Source organism: Hyperolius riggenbachi, chromosome 10 (genome assembly GCF_040937935.1).
Source record: "Hyperolius riggenbachi isolate aHypRig1 chromosome 10, aHypRig1.pri, whole genome shotgun sequence".
NCBI classification, from domain to species: domain Eukaryota; kingdom Metazoa; phylum Chordata; class Amphibia; order Anura; family Hyperoliidae; genus Hyperolius; species Hyperolius riggenbachi.
Window position 1 is genome coordinate 17,706,002 of NC_090655.1, and position 17,976 is coordinate 17,723,977.

Below are 17,976 nucleotides of genomic sequence, written 5' to 3' on the forward strand. Positions count from 1 at the left end.
CCTGCAAAAAAGAAGCAGGAACCGTAAAAAAAAAAAAAAACCTGTCTCGGATCTGATGGCTCAACTAGGACAAGCACCAGGCGTGATGGGGCTTCAAATAAGATTTTTTTTTGCCTAGGCATCCACAAACATTTTTTATGCGTGTGCAAAAAAGGGACGAGAGGGGAAAAAAGGGTGCAGGGTTTCGTTACCAATAATATTGTTTATATCCATTCCGTTAATAAAAATATTGCTAATATCTACCAATATTCTTTAGAGTGCAGATGGTGCATAGTATCGTAATAATATTGCTGAAGGTAAATTGTAAATAACGGTAATAAAACAGTAGAAAATCTTACCGATATTTTACTACAGCTTAACCTAACCCTACTCTCACACAGAATCCTACAATAAAATGCCTAACCCTAAGACCCCTTCTCGTGGTTGCCTCACCCTAAAGACCTCCCACCATTGGTGCCTAACCCTAAGACCCTCCCACCATTGGTGCCTAACCCTAAGACCCCTTCTGGTCGTTGCCTCACCCTAAGACCCTCCCACCATTGGTGCCTAACCCTAAGACCCCTTCTGGGGGTTGCCTCACCCTAAGGACCCCCCACCATTGGTGCCTAACCCTAAGAACCCCACTGGGGGTGCCTAACCTTAAGAACCCCACTGATGGTGCCTAACCTTAAGAACCCCCTTGGTGGTGCCTAACCTTAAAACCTCCACTGGTGGTGCCTAAACCTAAGACACCCCCCCCCCTCCTGGTGGTGTCTAACCCTAAGACCACCTTTCTAGGTGGCGGCCCCTCCCTACACAAACACCCTTCCTGACGCATAACCTTTAAAGGACTTACGAGGCCAGATTTGCAAAAAAAACATAAAAAAAGTTAGATACCTGTGCGTGTTTGCAAGGCACGGAGGACACCGTCCGCGCCCTCCGTGCCGTTCCGCCTGGTCCCCGCTGCTTAATATGCCCCCGAACGGTCCCCGACTGCGCGGCCCGGGTCGTGCTCCCCAGCCTGTACCAAGATGGCCGCCGGAGCTGGCCGCAGCTGCGCAGTCCGCATAGCCGCGAGTGCGGCTGCGCAGCTCTAAGGCCAACCCCCCGATCCACGTAACAGTAGCGTGGATCGAGGAGTTGGCCTTAGAGCTGCGCAGCCGCACTCGCGGCTATGCGGACTGCGCAGCCGCGGCCAGCTCCGGCCGCCATCTTTGTGAAGGCTAGAGAGCCCGACCCGGGCCGTGCGGTCGGGGGTCGTTCGGGGGCATATTAAGCAGCGGGGACCAGGCGGAACGGCACGGAGGGCGCGGACGGTGTCCTCCGTGCCTTGCAAACACGCACAGGTATCTAACTTTTTTTATGTTTTTTTTGCAAATCTGGCCTCGTAAGTCCTTTAAAGGACACCCGAGGCGAAAATAAAGTAATGAAATAAATGATTGCATCTATCTTCCTTCTCCTAAAAATGACTTTTTAAGATACTCCACAGTTTTATTTTAGGTTTAAATCTACTTTTTAAGTTTTAACTGTGTTATTGTTTTTTCTCAATGACACATTCGTTGAAGTATGCCAGAGCTAAAACCTATGAACTATTGACCCTTTTTATCTCTTTCCTGATCTCAGAAGCCATTTTCCGCTAGGAAAGTGTTTTACAGTTGGAATTTCTCATCAGTGAGGGCCACACTGAAGTCACTTCCTGTCTGAGTCAGGACTGAGTCAGCCACTTACACACCTGATATTTAACTCTTTCAGGCAGAGAAAGAAAAAAAGGAACACAGCCTAGTTATTTGTGTGCTAGGCCCTGTACATACACATGTCTATCTCATCATGTCACGTTACCTTGGGTATCCTTTAACTGTTCCCCCCTGCACAAACCCCCTTACAAATGTTAAATTTTTACATCCAAACAAAATAATATTACAAAAACTATAATGTTGCAAGTTCAAATCCATAATATATTTCAGAAACTTTAACGCTACAATGTTGAAAATGATATTTATCGGACGCCCAAATTTCTGCTTTGGGCACCATATTAGCGATATTTGCATTAGCATCTATGGAGCGCTCGAATCGGTCATTAGCCGCGGGCGTCCAAATTTCCTGCTTCCTTTTTTTACGATGTTATTATAACCTCTTTAGAATATGTGTAGTGAAACGGGGTGGGGAAAGAGAGAGAGAGAGAGCGCTAATGGAATGGAATGGGACACAAATCTCACGGTAACATATGTAATATTCTTTGCCTTGCCTAAAGCTACAGGCTTTTGGTTTGATTTCAAATAATCCTTCTCTTTTCATCCGGCAGTCAAATTACACAAATGTTTATGTATTACAACAGCCACAAGTGTTGTTCCCCTTTTATGCTAAATTAAAGATGTGATGAAAAAATAATAATAAAGAAAAACAAAAAACAACATAATAATAAAACTGAGCGGCTTTGCCTTGTTCCGGCTGCTGGATTTGTGACTGCTGTACAAATGTTCGGCTGAGCGGCTAATAGACGTGTTTAACAGGATACGTCAGGCCCAATTATCGCACAATATCTGACATAAGCACGGATTTAGCATTGATGTATTTGTTCCTGATAAAGCAAATACTTTTATTCTTATTTATTTACATTTTACATTCTTCTCTTCAGTGCGGATATGGTGCTGGCAGCTCTCCCTGACGCCTATGGCATTATATGCAAAAAAAGAGATAAAAGAAGCAAGAATGAGCAGTTTAGAAAGAAAGATGGTTTCTCCGACCAGCATCCGATGCAAAAAGGCACCCCAAGATGTAACGTGTGGAAGTGGGAATGTCGGCTGAATCAAACATAAACAATTGACTTACCTCTAATCAGTAGGGTAAATCCATATGCAGAAGAAGAGTTGCACACCACTGGTGAGGTGCAGGACCAATAGCAAAGTCAATGGAAATTCAGATGGTCCGCACACTCCGTGATTAAATCCACATTTATTTAAAACTCGTGACACATGTCTATTCCATAAACTACTTGTTTCGGGGCCACAGAGGGTACCCTTTGCCAAGGAAACCATACAGAGTGGTTATCTTGACAAAGGGTACCCTCCGTGGCCCTAAAATGAACTGTTGGTTATGGAATGGACATAACACGACTTTTGAATATATGTGGATTTAATCGTGTTGGAGTGTGCGGACCTTCTGGATTTCCATTCTAATAAGAAGGGGGTAGTCCAAATAAAATGATACATTTTGAATAGAAACCAGACACCTGAATGATAAAGCATTTTGTGGATTGCAGTCTGCTTCCTCAGATCAAATAATAAAATGTGTTAATACTAGTGTATTGCAAGCAGGGAGTCACTCCATTGTTTTGGGGTTTTTTTTGTCTTCTTTGAAAGGTCCTTGGACTCCATTGGCTCCACACACTCTACATCCGATGAAAAAAGGTGCCCCAAGGCGTAATGTGTGGAAGTGGGAATGTCCACTAGATAAAAAATAAAAAAAATAACTCTAATAAGGAGGGGGTAGCCCAAATAAAATGATACATTTTTAATAGAAACCAGACACCAATGATAACAGGAAATATCTGGTTTTGATAAAAAGAAAAAAGGAGTTCTCTGTAATTCAACTCTATTAGAATTATTAATGGCAGACTGTAACGGTTGGTGTCAGCACACAGAGAGAATCTGATTATTGGTGATCTGCAGCATCACCAACAATACAGATATATACCCGATTACTGATGATCTGCAGAATCACTGATAATACAAGTATGACTAACCTCTGGACACCTGATAAAGTGTAAGTGTTTTGGTGCAACAGTAGGCTGTCTCCCGTGGGGCGGGAGACGCAGATAACAATGAGCATGGACCACCTGAGGAGCAGATTGCCCTTGGCTGTGTGTGAACTATCTCCTAGGAAAGGGCATAGAGATAACCTGTGAGCCAGTGATTCCCTGCAATACTGGGAATCAGACTATACTGCAGCCAAAGGACTCCTAAGGGATAGAGCCCCTGGACTGCCGAGAGGCCTCTCTGAGGAACAGGAGGTCTCTGCAGCTACCTGGCAATTGGCGGGGTAGTGTCACAGGTAGTACAGACCGACTGAACACTCACGGTATGAGTGAAAGCCAGAAGGGTCGGCCAGGCCAGGTCGGCAACACACGAGCAGATAAGGTACAGAGACAGAAGGCTGATTCGGTAACCAGGTACAGGCAGGGTTTGGCAACAGGTAGGCAGATATGCATAGGTACCGAATCAGAAAGCAGGAGAGAGGTTGAGAGAGCAATTGGTCATAACAGATAAAGCAGAGGCCTAGTCTAGAGTGTGAGGTCCGTGGTCTCAACACCCAGGAACTGGTCTAAAGTAGAACAGCTCTGACACAGTATTCCTAAGCTTGGGTGTGAGGTCCTTGGTCACAACACCCTGGAACTGGTCTAAAGTATAACACAGCAATAACACAGTATTCCTAAGCTTGGGTGTGAGGTCCTTGGTCACAACACCCTGGAACTGGTCTAAAGTATAACACAGTAATGACACAAGCGTAATCTGGCTAAGTGTGAATTTCCAGGTCCACCTGGTTCTAACACACTGTGGGATCTGACTATGGTCTGAGTGCTCACACGAATGTATTCGCAACGGCAGACAACCTGAGACTGACCAGCGAGATCTATATATAGTGCAGCGCTCCTCAGCGCCACCAAGCGCTACTCAGCCAATGACAGTCTGCGCTGGGATCAGCTGACCAACCTGATCAGCTGATCCCTCTCCTCCTGGCATAAAGGTCCTGCCTCCCAGCGCGCGCGGGCGTAACTTTCCATCTGTGTGCACTAGAAGGCTCAGACAAACCAGACGCATGCTGCTGTGCGGAAACCGCCTGTCTGAACGCGGAGACAGCCACCCCACCACCAGACCGCGCGGCGGCATCTCCGCAATCCTTTACACAGACATAATTTCAACGTGTCCATCTTTCCATTTGCTCATAAAAAACAATACAAGAAATACGTTTTGAATCAGGATGCTACCATTTATCGGCTAACTTAGAAGAGAAGGTGTACATTTTCGGCTACAAAAGCTGTCCTCAGACTTGATTGATAAAAGAATTGAGACAGATGAAGGCTTCATAGCCGAAAGCTTACGCCTTTTTCTTTTAAGTTAGCCAATAACTATATCATCCTGATTCAAAACATGTTTTTTACTGAAGGCCAACCCCGCACAATGCTCCACTGCTACTCATAGAAACATATCCAGTGCACAGTATCACTAAGGCCTAGTATCAAAATTTAACTCCAAATCCCAAAGCTCCCCAGCAGAATCATGATGCCCCACCCCCCACTCATGCCTTCATGTCATTCCTTCCATTCCTCTAGTATCCCCCCCCTCCCCCAAGTAAAGCCATGTCCTCTTATCGTAACATCCCCCCCCTTTCCCCTTCTAGTGGTAGTGCAGTGATTCGTTCCTTCCATTTGTCTCTCTTTCCTTATATCCCTGCCGCCTTTTCTTAGTGCTGATCTGGTGGAGAGTGAACCAGATAGGAGAAAAAGACCGTTGCATGTTATGGCATCCAGGGAAGGGCTGCAGCGGAAGACCCTCCAGGGGTTGCAGGGCTTGTGCGTTGGATAGTTACAACACTGCCTAGTATACAAGAACAATTAACATTTATATTGTGCTTTTCTCATGGTGGATTCGAAGCGCTAGAGCTGTAGCCACTAGGTTGCGCTCTACAGGCAGTACCCAATCATTGGATCAGGGAAGCAAGAGCAATCTGAACATCAGAAGCGTTGTCTACACACTTCTGGCTTTCTTGCGTGTTGCACACCATACACGCTGCTGAAATGCACACTCCAGTGTGAACAAGGCCTTGGGCCTCTTTTCCAAAAGCAGTTGAAGGCAGCAATTTCACCGCCTGTCAGCTTCTCCCATTGACTGGTTGGGCGGTTAGTGCTCCACTAAGCGCCTAACCAGTCAATGGGAGAAGCTCACAGTGGACAGGTGCCCCCTCTATAGAGTCGCATCTGCGCACAGTGCCCTTCCACAGAGGTGACATGAGATGGTATTTTGCTAATGGATAACGCCACCATGTTTGCAGATTGACGCGCATGGAGGCAGAGCTACAGCCCAAAGCTCTGCATCCCCCGGGCAGCAAAATCCATGACCAGGAAAGTTGTGGATTTTTCCCCCTGGAGTTAGGGGTGATTAATTAAGTTTTCAGCTGCGGGGATGTGGCATTTTAGGTGGGGCAATTATGTTAAAGAGGTTTTTTTTAAGTAAAAACTTCATTTTTTGGAGGCTTCAGAGTCTCTTTAAAGAGAAAAGGAGGTGAGAATATAGCTTCTAGTTTATGACACAGTCAACAATAACGTGGTTCAAATAACCAGGCACTTAATTTTACACTGCTGTGCGGGGGGGGGGGGTTACTTGGGTGATTTGCCTGTGATGTTGCAGTGGGTGTCGGTGGGGTCTCTATGGCAATCCGTCCATCAGTGGGGATGTGGTTGCTGGTAGCTTGCGCACTGTAGCTTTGCCCCACAATGCATAAGTAATTACATGGCGCCGCGCACCCTTTGCAGCAGCCATTATGGGCCTTGTCAGACTACGTCCAACTTTGGAGCTGGAGGACCATAATCCATTGTAGGACCATGTCTGACGGTGGATTAGAAAGGGTTAAAGCATTGCATATTTAATTTCGTAATTTACTTATTTTCAGTTTGGGATTATAATTTTAGCCATGTATTTCATATTAGAATTATTTTCGAATTCTTTCTTTCCTGGTTGTTTTTAGGCGTGCATGAAAAAAAGGGCCCGGCTGGATAACAAAATCTCAAGAACGATAAACATAGTTGTTGAACTTGGTTAACAAAAAATACTGTTTTAATAACAGACAGAGATAATAAGGAAAAGATATTACAATTAAAAAACGTTCTGTAATTCAACCTTACTCTCACACAGAACCCTCCCCTGGTGGTGCCTAAAACTAAACACTCCCCTGATGGTGCCAAACCCTAACCCTCACGGTGGTGCCTAACCCTAACCACCCCCCTGGTGGTGCCTAACCCTAACCACTCCCCCTGGTGGTGCCTAACCCTAACCACCCCCCTGGTGGTGCCTAACCCTAACCACCCCCCTGGTGGTGCCTAACCCTAACCACACCCCTGGTGTTGCCTAAAGCTAACCGCCGCCTGGGTGGTGCCCAACCCTAACCACTCCCCCTGGTGGTGCCCAACCCTAACCACTCCCCCTGGTGGTGAATAACCCTAACCACTCCCCCTGGTTGTGCCTAAACCTAACCACCCCCCTGGTGTTGCCTAAAACTAACCACCGCCTGGGTGGTGCCTAACCCTAACCACTCCCTCTGCAGAAACACCCTTTTACACATAGAAACGATAATATCTTTGAAAACATAAAATCTGTACAAACAAACTAAATATGACAAAAACTATAACGTTGCAAGCTTCTAAAACGATAACATTCTTCAAAAACTGTAATGTTCTAATGTCGCCCTTTTTTCCGGCTACTGTTTTTAGTTTGTCTTTTTTGTGATTTGAAAGTAGAACCTGAACTACATGTAACAAAAGCCGGGTTCTGCATAGTCCGTGTGATTGAGCATGACATCGTACATGACTAACATGTGTAGAAAGTCAAGAGCAAGCACCGGAAAAAAATTACATGTTCAGAAATGACCACAGATTGTTTTATGGAGGGCGAACGGGATTCCGTTATGTGTACGGCGAGGCAATGATCATTTATCACCGTAATGCCATATAATTAGTATCACGTTTGCTTATATATTATGTATAGAGCGCGGTTACATTGCATTTAAATGATTTGTATTGCTGCCATCAAATCTTTCTTCCAACAATGTCCGGGAGTGGTTCACAGGCCAAGAGGAAAAATGGCCGAAATGTCATTTTTTCCCCCTCCCCACTTAATATAAGACGTCATTAAAAATGTATTACTTCTCCCAAGCTGACCCCTTCAGTACAGGTCAATCCATCAGCAAAATATAGTTAGTGCGTGCAATAGGGGTGAGTAAGCTTGACAGAACGGCCTGGCGTGCAGAACACCTTGCCGTTGGCTCCTGATCATCCGCCTCGCCCTGTACTTTATTTGTATTCTGTGTCCTCCTTTCCCCAACTCTGCTTCACAGCTGCAAAATTTTTGATATTTTATAATGTCAGCCGCTAACAGGCTCGGGCCAGCTGTAAGCTGAAGAGAGGGCTGTATGACTGAGCACTCTGCCTGGGTTAAAAACCAGCAATTCTGACTGTACAAGTCGCACACGGACGTGAAGGGGTTTTTCTCCAAGTATCTCACCGCTAACTTTGTATTTCAAGATTTTTTATTGGGTTTTTCAAGAAAAAGAATAACAAATAACCATAGAAGTCCATAGTACAATCTTATACATTTAAGTTTGTAATCTTTCAATATAACGGACCAGGAATAAGCATACATAAGAATTTTTGATATTCATTAGTGAATTGTTCGTGTTTTACATCATATCTTAGTAGTATCTTGAATGAAAGAAGTTGTACAATCTGAGTTCACCAGGAGCCTGGGGCCTAAGAGACACCCTGCTAAGGCCCAAAAGTCGCATCCTACATATATTAGATTGAATTCCTTGTGTTTTAAAGGGATACTGTAGGGGGGTCAAGGGAAATGAGGTGAACTTACCCGGGGCTTCTAACGGTCCCCCGCAGACATCCTGTGTTGGCGCAGCCACTCACCGATGCTCCGGCCCCGCCTCCAGTTCACCTCTGGAATTTCAGACTTTAAAGTCTGAAAACCACTGCGCCTGCGTTGCCATGTCCTCGATCCCGCTGATGTCATCAAGAACGCACAGCGCAGGCCCAGTATGGTCTGTGTCTGCGCAGTACACTCCTGGTGACATCAGCGGGAGCGAGGACACGGGCGTGCAGGCGCAGTGGTTTTCTGACATTAAAGTCAGAAATTCCAGAAGTGAACCGGAGGCGGGGCCGGAGCATCGGTGAGCGGCTGCACGGGCACAGGACGTCTGTGGGGGACCATTAGAAGCCCCTGGTAAGTTCAGCTCATTTTCCCCCGACCCCCCTACAGTATCCCTTTAAGTATACTACTTTTGATAGTTTATGTATTATTATAAGGCACAGTAGTAATGTTATTACCCAATTTTTTATAAAGCTTAATAAACTATCTTAAATGAACCCACTAAAGAACAAAGAACAAAGGAAAAAGAAAAGAGCTTTTACCTGGGTAGATAAACATAGCGATCTTCTATAATTAGGGGACTATAGCTGCTACTTAAAGCTTATAGGAGTATGTAATAAGCAATCTCATCATTTTTGTATCATTATAAATGTGAAGGTATATTTCAAGAGTTCTCACCACTAATTTTAACCACTTAAAGAGACACTGAAGCGAAAAAAAAATATGATATAATGATTTGTATGTGTAGTACAGCTAAGAAATAAAACAATAGGATCAGAGGCATAAGTCTCATTGTTTCCAGTACAGGAAGAGTTAAGAAACTCCAGTTATCTCTATGCAAAAAAAGCCATTAAGCTCTAGGACTTGCAAAGACTTGCAAAGTCGCAGAGAGGGCGGTCTTCTGAAGTTTATCATTTCAACTGCCAGTGAAGAATTTTCTTTTTCTCTGCCAGAGGACAGGTCAATAGTTCACAAGACTGCTCTGAAAATATCATTTAGAATGCTGAGTAGTGTGTAAACTCTAAATATTAAAGAATTATGCAATGTTATAAAACACACTATATAACTGAAAATAAAAATAGGAGAATATTTTCTTTGCTACTAATCTTCTAGTAATTATCCATACTACACAACCAATTCATTATATCATATTTTTTTTCCGCTTTAGTGTCTCTTTAAGCCCGAAGGGTTGTATATTTTTTGCATCTGAGCAACTTTCACCTCCCATTCATTTGCCAAGAACTTTATCACTACTCATCACAATGAATTGGTCTATATCTTGTTTTTTTCCGCCACCAATTAGGCTTTCTTTGGGCGATACAGTTTGCTAAGAATTAGTTTATTCTAAATACATTTTAACATGAATATTAAGAAATAAATGAAAAAAAAATCATAATTTCTCAGTTTTTGGTTTTTGGTTATACGTGGCTAAGCCACGTTAGACTGTTTGCACATGCTCAGTAATGTTGGAGGAGGAGGTCTCCCCTCCTCTTCCATGGCCAGCCACATGGCTAATAAATATTCACTGCACTCAGTGACGTGCAGTGTTTACTTCCTGGAGCGGCCGCTCTGTGCGGCGATTGGCCGGCGGGACCACGTGATGCGGATCACGTGGTCTCCGCATCCCATAGAATAAAAAAGGCGCACCAAGAGCTGCATAATGCGGCTCTTGGTAGCGTCCTCCTACAACACCACCAGGCGTTGCGTTAGGGGCACGTTATGCGACCTATAACGTCCCCTAAAACGCAACATCCTGGTGGGAAAGAGGCCTAAATGACTAATTGTAAAAGGTATATTGAAAGCTTTTGAAACTTAACCACTTCACCCCAAAGGGGTTTTTACTCTAACAGACAAGAGCGATGTTCACCATTCAGTGCTCATCCCTCTCATTTGCCAATAACTTAATCACTACTAATCACAATGAAATGATCTATATCTTGTTTTTTTCACCACCAATTGGATTTTTGGGGGTTGATATTTGTTTTCAGTTATTACTTTATTTTCTATGCATTTTAAAAGGGAAAAACAAGGAAAAAATGAACAAAATACACTATTTCTCCAATTTCATCCCTATAGTTTTAATATAAACACTGCTGCTGTACATAAAACCCACACATCTTATCTGCCCATTTGTCCTGGTGATCACAGCATTTGAATTATGTCCCTAGTGCAAAGTATGGTGACAATATATTATTTGGAAATAAAGGTGAATTTTTTCTATGGAGTTTTTTTCCTCACTAATCTCACGTGCACACGCACAGCGGCAGCAGCACTGTATGACTTATAAAAACGCCAAAGGTTCTAGCAGGACATTTTTATAAGTCTGGTTGTCATTAAGTGGTTAAAATTTCTTCAGGCATTATACTGAACTGGGTCAGAACCGTACAAACCAGTTCTGTATAATTCCTGAAGAAGAAACTTATAGTTTTGAAAGCTTGAAATAAACCATGTACAATTAGTCAATAAAGGTCTAACCGGAATCAATGTTTCAGAATCAGAATCTTTTATTTCGTCAAGCACAACTGGGTCATGCCTGGATTTGGTTTTGGCATGTACAGGGCTAGGTGTGGAACAAGACATACAATACAATAAGAGTAAAAATACAGCAGTTTAACCATAAACATTTACACAGAGTTTGAGCTCGAGTATGGAAAATGTGCAGCAGTGCAAACATGTGCAACCAAATGTTACTTGAAGGGGGCGGATAAGAGAGTTCATAGAGTTCAAAGAGTTGACAGCTGAGGGGAAAAAGCTGTTTCTATGTCTTTCGGTCCTGGTGTAGATAGACCTGAACCTCCAGCCCAAGGGGAGCCACTGGAAGAAGCGGAAGCCTGGGTGAGATGGGTGATTGACGATCCTCCAAGCTCTGGAGCGCAGTCTGGAGTTGTAGAGTTGATCCAGCGACGGGAGGGATTTCCTGATGGTTTTCTCAACTGATCTTATGACACTCTGTAGTTTGTGTCTGTCGCTGGCAGAGGAGCCAGCGTAGCAGACCAGGATGGAGGAGCAGAGGACAGATTCAATTGTGGTGGTGTAGAAGCTTGTCAGAAGCTCCCGGGCCATCCCAAATTTTTTCAGTTGGTGTAGGAAAAATAGCCTCTGCTGGGCTTTCCTTTGAGTGGAGGACGTGTTTGTCTTCAAAGTTGGGTCCTTGGAGATTGTAGTGCCTAGAAAGCGTGCACAGGGAACCCTTTCCACTTCTGTACCATCAATGCAGATTGGAGGTGGGGTGACAGCGTGTTTTCTAAAGTCGTCAATTATCTACTGTTTTGCGGGGTTGAGGACTAGGCCATTCTCTGTTCAGCAGAGGTAGATTCTGTCAACTTGATTGCCGTATTCCTGATTGTCTTTTCCGGAGATGAGGCCAACTATAATTGTGTCATCAGCAAGCATGATGACTTTGACAGAGTTTGCCGTGGACCTGCAATTGTTGGTATATGGGGAGAATAGGAATGGGAACAGAACAGTTTGTTGGTTTGATGTTTGCATTTCTGCTTCTTGACTAACACCAAACCACACTTCAAATGCTTAACCACTTCCCAACTGAGGGGTTTTACCCCTTGACCACCAGAGCAATTTTCACCTGTCAGCGCTCCTTCCATTCATTCGTCTATTACTTTATCATTACTTATCACAATGAAATGAACTATATCTTGTTTTTTTTGCCACCAATTAGGCTTTCTTTAGGTGGGACATTATGCCAAGAATTATTTTATTCTAAATGTGTTTTAATGGGAAAATAGGAAAAAATGTGGGGAAACATTTATTATTTTTCAGTTTTCGGCCTTTATAGTTTTCAAATAATGCATGCTACTGTAATTAAAACCCATGAAATGTATTTGCCCATTTGTCTCGGTTATAAAACCGTTTAAATTATGTCCACATATCACAATGTTTGGCGCCAATATTTTATTTGGAAATAAAGGTGCATTTTTTTCAGTTTCGCGTTCATCCCTAATTACAAGCCCATAGCTTATAAAGTAACAGAGTTATACCCTCTTGACATAAATATTTAAAAATGTTCAGTCCCTAAGGTAACTATTTATGTATTTTTTTTATTGTAATTTTTTTTTTTTATAACAAAAACAAAAAAATTGGGGAGTGTGGGAGGTAAGGAGTTATTTTTTTGGGTAAAACTAATGTAATTGTATGTGAAAAATCCTTTAGGGTGTAGTTTTACTATTTGGCCACAAGATGGCAACAGTAACTTTTTGTTTATTGCGACGGGCGATGGCTGCACAGTCCAAGCATTCTTCAACAACGTTGCCCACCTCTTCCCTATCCAATGCCTGTTTACACATAACACGGGCCAGATAGAGAAGAGGCAGACAGCATGGTTGAAGACTGCACAGAAGGTGCAGCTTAGCCACCACCCACCGGGATAAGTGAGTATGCAGCTAATGTGCAGGGGCCCCGGGGAGCAATGGGGTACTATCAGTGGGAAAATGGTGTAACCTCTGGGTCATGGAAGTGGGGGAACAGCAGGGGGCGCAGCCAGGGAGAGAGAGCTGCCCAGTGGCAGCTCTGGAAAACCTGTGGGAATGCTTTTGGCGGGCGTTTTGAACAGGGAATCCCTCTCTCCTGTGTTTACCTCAGAGATGGTGTCAAATATTGTCGCCAATCTAGGGGAGCTATAGTGCGGTGGTGGGGGGGGGCAGAGAGAAGCGGTGTGGGGACACAGAGGCATGTCATGAGGCTTAGAACATGCCTCTGTGTGACATCTTTTCCCCCAAAAAGCCACCTCGGGTTCTCTTTGATATGTCAATGAGATATCTAGATGGACTGCCTGTCTTTATAACAGTCTAGGCATCTTCCCTCAGAACTGACAGACAACAGACAAAATTGGTCTGTCAGAGTGATGGAACGTCCTCAAGAACAGAAGAACATGTTCTCATGAAGTCAACTTATTTTTCTTTTTAGATATTTTGAGGAGTGTCTTATTGTCTAGCTAACCATTGTAGTGCAAATCTGCATGTTTTCCCTGACGAAGGCGTGGATATGCCGAAATGCGTACTGACATCACTGTCACACAGAAGTCCGATGTTGGATGTGGGATATTTTATGAGTCTTGAAACAACTTGGACCGACACTGCTGCTGGCCAGTTGTTGGAGAGGCCACACATATAGACATAAAGAGCAATTGCCCATGAGAAGCGTGTTTACTTTTAACTCTTGCAAGTGCAATTATTGCGTTTTATGTACCAAATAAAAACTGTGTTACATTATTGGAGAACTGTTCATTTCCTTTTTTTGGTTTGACTTCCTGCATGTGTATTTTTTTTATGATGAAGGGAGGTGGATTGCAAGAAACTTCCTCCTGCAGAGTACCAATTGCCTCATAAAATCTTAAGTATCCAACCACAGGGTTGGCTGTAGCCTTCAGGCCTTAGTTGTACAGCCATCCAATCATTTCTTGGTTATTATTTATTATTATTATTTATTATATTTATAAAAGCGCCAACACATTACGCAGCGCTGAACAATAGATAAATGGGTTAACATACGAGGTAGGACAAATAAAGGCCCATACACACGTCGGATTTTTCCGAGCAAACGTCGGATCGCTCAAGACCAGTCTTATCACCTGAACGACAGTCTGTACACATGCCTGATTTAGCATGCGGACGACTGAACGACGGGACGTTCAAACGACCCGTCGTTCGGAAAAATCCGACGTGTGTATGGGCCTTAGGGCCTGTACACACTGAAAAACGCAAGCAAAAACGCAAGCGCATGCGTTTTAAAGTGCCTGTAGTTTTAAAAACGCATGCGCTTTTGCCTGCGTTTTTTGTGTGTTTGCGTTTTTCTTGTAATTGCTGATTGGCTAAAGAATCCTTTGTTTTTTTTCTAGTTTACATTTCAACAGGAATCAGGAGATTGCAGAGTCTTCTGGGATACTGACTTCTGAAAAACGCAGGTAAAAACGCAAGCGCATGCGTTTTTAATGCGTTTTTCATGCGCTGCGCTTAAAAAAGCGCAGCAGGCACTGCGATTGCGTTTTTCTAAAAACGCATCGCACCAGTGTGTACAAGTCATCACGATTTTCATTCTTTTTCAAAAGACCTTGCGATTTTAAAAACGCATGCGTTTTTAAAAACGCAACGCAAGCGCAGCAGTGTGTACAGGTAAGGAGCTCACAACAAAACAAGATCATACAAATGCATTAAATAACAGTAGTTAAGTGTCTTTGTTCAAAATAGAGTCTGCTCTAGTCCGCTAGAGGGGTGTCAGACATTAAGATTGCATAATCAAGCTGGAAACACTAGGGGGGAGGTCCCGTCGTGAGGCTTACAATCTAAAGGGTGGGGGTAGAGACAATAGGTGCGACTGATGAGAGGGTGCCCAGCACAACGTATTATGGTACTGATGCAGAGGGGTAGGCAGGCATGAAAAGGTGAGTCTTGAAGGGTCGTTTGAAGGTATTAAAAGTGGGGGAGAGTGACGGCTGGTGGAAGCGAGTTGCAGAGAGTGGGGGCAGCCCTAGTTAAGTCCTGCAATTGTGCACGGGAGTGAGATTTGCGCGGTTGAATCGAGTGATGATCTTCTGCACAGAATTTTCCTAAAAACCCAAGTAGATTTCTTTCTAAGCAATGTCTTTGGATTCAAGTTCTCCATGAAAAGACGAGGAAGCTGTAGTTGTATCTGTGGTGGTGAAGGACACGCAGGCTGAGCAGATGTAGGAGAAAATAAATTAAGGACATAATATGCAATGAAACCCTCCTTAAATCTTATAGTGTAATTAATTATGTTTCAGGAGAATTTTTTTTTTCAATAAGTGACCAGCGCTAACGTTATGTGATTTACAAATACTGTTTACATTGGGAGATGGGCAAATAATTGGCGCGCGGCTGACATAATTGCAGGGAAAATGTTCAGGGATGCAGACACTTTAATTAGGAAAGGTTTGAAGTTCAGAAGAGGACTATGAGAGCAGACAGCAGCTTAGATTATATTAACAGCTACACAGTCATTTTGCAGAAACTACTGTTCAATGATGATTATTCATTAGTGAGCGAGTGGAAAAATAAGATAATGCTGTGTAGAGAATGCTTCCTTTGCACTGGTGTAGTTCTGTTACATACATTTCAAAGAGCACTTTGTTTAAGACAACATTCTTTGTTAAAGGAAGCTTTAGGCAAAATGTACTTCCCCATGATATACTTACCCGGGGCCTCCTCCAACCCCTTGCAGCCGTAATGTCCCACGCCACATCTCCGCTCACAGCCACCAGCTCTGGGTCCGCGCCGTGTGCAGATGCCGACCTCCTCTACTGCACCTGCGCGAGTGCTGCTGTCAATCAAGTCCATGTTGTCCAAAGTGTACTGCGCAGGCGCATGTAGTTCTGCGCAGTACACTGCTGACAATGTGGACTTGATTGACAGCAGCGCTTCATGCAGGGGCAGTAACAAACACAGACAAACACAGAACATTTATATCGCGCTTTTCTCCTGGGGGACTCAAAGTGCCAGAGCTGCAGCCACTAGGACGCGCTCTATAGGCAGTAGCAGTGTTAGGAAGACTTGCCTAAGGTCTCCTACTGAATAGGTGTCGGCTTACTGTACAGGCAGAGCAGAGATTCGAACCCTGGTCTCCTGTGTCAGAGGCAGAGCCCTTAACCATTACACTATCCAGCCACACAATAAGGCTTCGAAGGGCTGGAGGAAGCCCCGGGTAAGTATATCATGGGGAAGTAAAATTTGCCTGATGTTTCCTTGAAGCATGCAATATAGCAAGTAGTGAACACTATGCATGTCTGTAACTAGGGTATCAGGCAAACCGGGAGCATGAGGATCCTGGACAAACCGTGCATTGCCATTGACTTACTGTATTTTTTGGGACTATAAGACTCACTTTTTCGCCCCTAAAAGTGGGGAAAAAAGTCACTGCATCTTATAGTCCGAACGCAGGGAGTTCCTGACTTGTGAACGCCTGCCAATAAGAACTTACAAAACACAGCAATGTTGAGGACTCCCTGTGCTGTCTCCATGCAGAGGAGGACACGGGGACACAAAAGGGCATAGAGGAGGACACAAAGAGGCATAGAGGAGGACAAAGGAGAACACAAGTGGACATATGGGGGACACAGGAAGACACAAGGGGGACAGAGGAGGACACAGGGAGACACAGGAGGTATAAGGGGGGAAATAATACACAAGATGCCCCTTTCACCATGGATGCCCCAGGTTACGTATATATATATATTTTATTTATTTTATTTTTTTTTTCCCTGGTTTTTGTCCTCTAAACCTGGGTGCATCTTATGGTCAGGAGCGTCTTATAGTCCAAAAAATACGGTACATATTAAATATAGGTAAAATGGTGCCACAGTGATGATTTTCTTTTCGATAACGAGGTGGCTTGTGCACCTGCAATATTTAGGGTTCATTGCAATGTTTCCGCCGTGTGTGTGTGTGTGGGGGGGGGGGGGGGGGTTAAGTGCTCGGCGTCAGGGTTTGTGCTGGGTGGGGGGGTTAAGGCTAGGCACGGGGCTGGATTTAACACTAGGCACTGTAGGTTTGAACATCTAGACCGGGATTTATGACAGGGAGGCAGTTGGATTAGGTGTCAGGACTGGTGTTGTGCAGCGGGAGGGGGTTAAGTATTAGTCATCAGGTAGGGTGTTTGTGCTTGGGGGGGTTAGAGTTAGGTGTCAGGGGGAAGTGTTGTGCGTGAGAGTAGGGTTAGGTTTTTCTATAGTAAAATATTGGTAAGATTTACCAATATTTATTCTCTACATAAAATGAACACTGTAGATAGTAGAATATTTCTAAATGCACCAATATTCTACTTCCATGCGCGTGATTTTCCCTGGCGCCCATATTTCCCACGCTGTGACTAGTATTATGGTTCGAATTAAGGACACTGAATTTGGAAAGCTGAATTCTCCTGCACATCACACTTCGGCACCCAGAGAAGTGGACAGAGTCCCGGGGAGTTAACGGGTTATGCCACTCTAAAAATTACAATTCTGGCCATATTGACATTCATCAGATACAAGACTCTACTTATGGCCACTACTATATGATGTAAAAAAATAAAACAGCATGGCTAATGCTGACCAATTTAGCACTGTATGTCTTACGGTACCTATAAGAGGTACGATAAAAACGTTCAATTTTCCCGTTTATTCGACCAAAACGATTGAAACGAATGAAAGTCAAAAAGACATATTTTGTTTGGTCAAGAAAAAAAGATTATCTCATTTTTTTCAATAAAAATCCAATCAGTCATGTTGGAAAAATCTTTATATTCAATCTAAAGGAATAATCGAACAAAATTATCTAATTAAAAAAAATTGAGAAAAATGGTACCATGTATGGGCACCATTAGAGCGACACCACCACCACCACCATTT